The sequence below is a fragment of the Microtus ochrogaster genome, chromosome 24, assembly GCF_000317375.1.
Source record: "Microtus ochrogaster isolate Prairie Vole_2 chromosome 24, MicOch1.0, whole genome shotgun sequence".
NCBI lineage: Eukaryota > Metazoa > Chordata > Mammalia > Rodentia > Cricetidae > Microtus > Microtus ochrogaster.
Window position 1 is genome coordinate 16434778 of NC_022024.1, and position 5064 is coordinate 16439841.

At 33.9% G+C, this 5064-nt stretch overlaps 1 pseudogene; it reads right to left on the reverse strand.

The window, feature by feature from the left end:
- Positions 1–60: 60 nt before the first annotated feature.
- On the reverse strand, positions 61–3970 carry LOC106144060 (annotated as a pseudogene).
- Between the last annotated feature and the right edge of the window lie 1094 nt (positions 3971–5064).

A 5064-nucleotide genomic window follows, 5' to 3' on the forward strand; every position in this document is an offset into this window, starting at 1 on the left:
TCTTCTTCTTCTTCTTCTTCTTCTTCTTCTTCTTCTTCTTGTGATTTGTTTTGAGTATGAAAGTACTTTTAATTTCTTTTCTGCAGGTACAATGGCATTCAACTCATCAATTTCTAAGATTTCAAGAAGATCATTAGCAAAAGCTTGAAATGCTAAAAAAATTTTCTCATGTTCTTCCAATTTGTTAATAATGCTTTGTAGGTCTTCAGTTCCTAACCTGTTCATTCGCATCCTCATTAATCATCTGACCACAACACACAATGAGGATGGACTGTCTAGTCCTAAGAGCTCCCGCATGTCTCTGACCACATTGTTCTTTTCTCCAAGCCTGGTATACCCTTTATTCATCTGGGGATATACTTCCTTTAAAGACTGAACATCAAATAGCTTTTGGAAGTGAGAAAGTTTGGCATGTCGGGGCTCTCCTTCTTGTTCTCAGCCTCTTCCAACATGGTATCTACCATAAACAACAGATCTTCTACTTTGACACCTTCATTTTCATCCGGTTTCTTTAAATTATGCCAAGGTACCAGTGTTGCACACAATATTTTTAAGGACTTATACAAATCCTTTTCTAGCACAGTTTTATGGTTCTCATCTTTTCACAGTGGTGCAAAGTACCACCACTGTCCAATTTCAGAACCTATCCATCTTCCAAGAACTCCCAAACCCAGGGCACGAGAGATGGCTTAGCAGGAAGAACCGTTGTTGGTCTTCAGAAGACCCAGGTTAAGTTCCCAGTATCCACATGATGGTTCAAAACCATAACTCCAGTTCCAAAGGATCTGACAACCTCTTCTGACCTTTAAAGATGTCAGTTCATCTGCCTACATTTTTACCATAGGAGCTAGATGTTCAAATCCACAATCTTGAACAATATCTTTATTGAAGTTTTTGGCTCCTCCCTTGCTCTGTTTATAAATAATCGCTGGAGCTTGAGGATTGTGAATATCTGAATTGATACTGCACAACAACTGAAAGTATCTCTGGTCAGTTAGGGCCAGTTGATGGCTGTGTCTGCTGGGCTTATCTTTTTTTTTTTTCCAGACCATCAGTCTTTTTTTGATCAATAAGCTCTTGTAATCTACAGCAGCATCACCAGCAGGTCTGGAACACTAAGGCTTCTTATCCTAGGAAAACATCTTCCTCTGCCACAGACGGCTCCATCCTGTGATTCTGTTAATCTTCTCACAGGCAAAGCAAGTGAATTCTATGCTGTTATGACACGGAATGAAACTTAAGCAAAGAAGTTGACTGAATTCGGTTGAAATCTCCCAACGATGTATATTCTTCATGGAAGGTTTTTATATTTAGTTTAAATGAATATTTCCTGCAGCATTCTATCTGATTCTGACATCCTAAGCAATACATTGGCAAGGTCTCATCTAATTAAATAATGTTGTCAGGCTTGGAATGAATTTAGTTCAATCTTACAGTTCAAATTCCATAAGCATTGTAACAAACAACTTTATAATACATGACAAGACTATTAAAATAATCAATCTAAAAACCAGACTCTCAAAAGCCCTTCTAATGAAATTGTTTGTAATTTATTCATGAGTAAATATAATTTCAAACAGAACAAATCACATGCTGTATCATTCTGAGAGGTTTAATTTTTTTTCTAGCTGATATATGTGTCCTTCAAGTAACTCCTTATGGTAATGACTTGAGATAGGAATTCTTTGAAAAAGAACCACAAATACTCACTGCTGCATTAAATAAATAAATAAATAATACCAGATCATTTAGATTTAATTAGCAAATCTAATTTTGTCCATCTCTATGATATGGAGATTTAGAAAGTAATTATATTCACATAATAAACTCTTTTGCATGAAATGATCAATTAATGTAGCCAAACAATGTTTTTAAAGAGCAAAATTCCAGTATGTTCAAACAAAATCACTTTGGGTGAGTTTTGTACTGATTAACTTGCTGACTATTGGTTTAAGCCAAGGTGTTCATACTGACCATATGTGTCATTAAGCTTGTGTTTCTTATTGTCCTAGGATCACAATATCATTCTAATGTCATAATTTTTACAGTTTCACTATCTTGAGAGTTAAATTATATAGTATGAAATAATTTAGTTAATAAGACTTATATGGCTAAAATATGGCCTCTTTCAACTTTATAAGCTCATTAACTATAGACTTAGCACTTGCAAGACTTTTTGACATACTCACAGAAAAGATAAATTAATGTCCCTAATATTGCTGAAACTCTGCCTATAGAAAATCTAACCTGTATTTTTATGCATAATTGAAGTGATTCTTTACCAATCTATGTAGTTATTTTTAATGCATCTATAACAAATTTCTAAACAACTGCCTCAGATCTGTCGTTACAATAGCCAGAATATCTGATTGCAGCCCAGTTTTTAGTTATTGTTCTGACCTCCTCATAATTGCTTAGATTAATGCTAGTAAGCCTGGAGTAAGTGTCAGTCAGCATTTCAATGCTGGTTTTCACTATGAACTTTGTAATGGCTGCTTTACTGTATTTTCATACTCTGCTTAATGTGAATTTGAAGCAGCTACTACATTTGAACTAGGGTAGGCCATGTAGGAAGCTGTTTATCATAAAACTTAATGTTCAGCTCAGCATCAGGTCAAGTAAGAGCTCACATGATTCAAAATTAATTACAACCATTATTAAGTAGAAATGTCTAGTTTTGTGCTATTCTATATAATTATGATATTCACCTGAGGGCATTTATATAACCGTATTCACAAAATTCAAAGTGATATGAAATATCAATTTAAAAAAATCAATGTAAAAATCCACTGTATTTTGACAGTAAGATGTCAAAATGGCTTAGGAGATATGGGGCTAAAACCATTAACTCAAGACTTAATTCTTACATTTTTTTCTTCCAGTATCACTCTTCTCCCATCCCATAAAAAGAATAAAGGGATAATTGAGATAAGGTGCAGAACCAGTAATTGACACAAAAGAAACAAAAAGCAAAATGGAAATGGAAATTTTCCAAGCTAATGAAAGTACAGTGTATCAGCTCAGGGGGGACAGAATTGTTTTCTACTTTCATTGGTCCATTTGTGACTAGATATTTAATTTTTATATGATTAAGCATATAATAGCTCAAACATCGGGTATGTTTGTGTTCAAAACTGAGCATTTGGCAGAAAGGCAAATTCCTCCTTGCAGGAATTAGACTAAATGTACTATACATGGCTCCAAGAGCATAAACAGGAAACTAAAACAAGATAGGGTAGCCTTAATTTAATAGAGAATTTTGTGACCTAATTTTCCTGCCTCAGTGGAGTATGAGCCACTAAAAAATCATCCTGATATTCAAGGAATAAGCTTGGTCATCATAAGTCAAGTGTAGTAGTTCAGGGGTTTAATAACTAAGAATACAATCAAATAAAGTGATGTATGATGTCCTTTCTCTGGATATTAACTCAGATAATACATATAGAAATACTTTGAAGAAAGTATGTTTTGTGTGGTGATTATCTTAGGTATGACCTCTGAATTAGGACTATGACTATGTATTGGAGCCTAGTGGGGCCAACAATGGGTACAGCACCAAAGACAGTGATAACCTCTTTCCTGAATCAACCAGGAGTTAGTTTACCAGTGATGGATAGAGCCCCTGAGAACTTCTTCCTCTCGTGTACAGATGTTTATGGACCTGTTCTCATACAGACTCAGTATTGTCATTCTCAGATATGAAAAGTTCATGATATAGCCATGGCTATGCCTTGCTCACAAAATGTCTCTCCTTTTTGCAAATCTTCTGGTTCTTACATTCTTTCTTCCTCTTATGCAATGTTCCCTAAGTGCTGGAGAGGGTGGTATAAGTGTGTGTGTGTGTGTGTGTGTGTGTGTGTGTGTGTGTCTGTGTTTTATTTGGGTCATGAAACAGTAGGTTCCCATATGGGGTTTTGAATATGCCATCCTTTTTAGATATCTTCTCCACATACTTTACCACCACCTCCATTGTTAAACTATTCTTCTACTTTGATATTACCTATATCCCACTGTATCCCTCTCTTAAGTCAGCCTCCTAATGATCTCTTTCTAGATTTGTGGCCTCAACAGGCATTCTGCATTGATCATTCAGACTTAGAGATTAAAAACAAGAGTCCTCATAAAACAGAGAACAAACAGATAATGTTTGTTTTACTATGCCTGGGTTACTTCATCAAAATTATTTCCATCAATTTCATCTATTTACCTAAAAGCTTTACAATTTAGTTTTTTTTCCTGAAAAAATTCTCTTGTGTATATGTATTACATCTTCATTACCCATTTATTAGGTGTTCTGTATCTAGGTGGGATATGGTACAGCTATTACAGTCCTGGGTATATACCCAAAGGACTCTGCATCACCTTACCAAGAGGCTTTCTCATCCATGTGTATTGTCACTCTATGTACAATTGTAAATTTAATAACTTAACTAGATTACCTAGAATCAATGCAATATAAAAATAAATTTTAGGAAAAGTAGGTGAAATTTGAGTTTGTCTCAACACTGTGAGACTTTTTTTTTAGTTTTCTACTAGAATACAACCTTGAAAAATGCTGCTTATGTATTCTGTATTTCATGAATTTGCTACATTCTTTTAATGAAGTGCAATTAAATGGAAATACTACAGAAAAATAAGCACTTATCCTGCATACAAGCAATGTATCTATTTTTATAGAGTGTTTATAAAATGCTATAAGACATATTTTTCAATTCTTGAACTTAAGAAATTTTAAAATGCAAATACAAAATAATTGTGTGCATATGATTACTTTATAGAAATTAAATAACTTCCCTTTAAACTAATTTTAGACTGTTTATTTCTGTGCCTACTCAATTAAAAACATTATGAAAAGGGTACATTCAGACTATTTGAAGGAATTGTAAACTACCTTCAAAACATTGGTGTGACTTTTTAACAATACTGTTATTATGGTTTTGCTTTGATGAACATTTTTTCTTAAAATTCTTTCTTCTACGTCTTTAGTAAGCAGAGCTCCAATGATTTTTTAATCTAGATAAATCTTTCCAAGAATATCTTTAGAAAATGGTCTTGAGACATAGA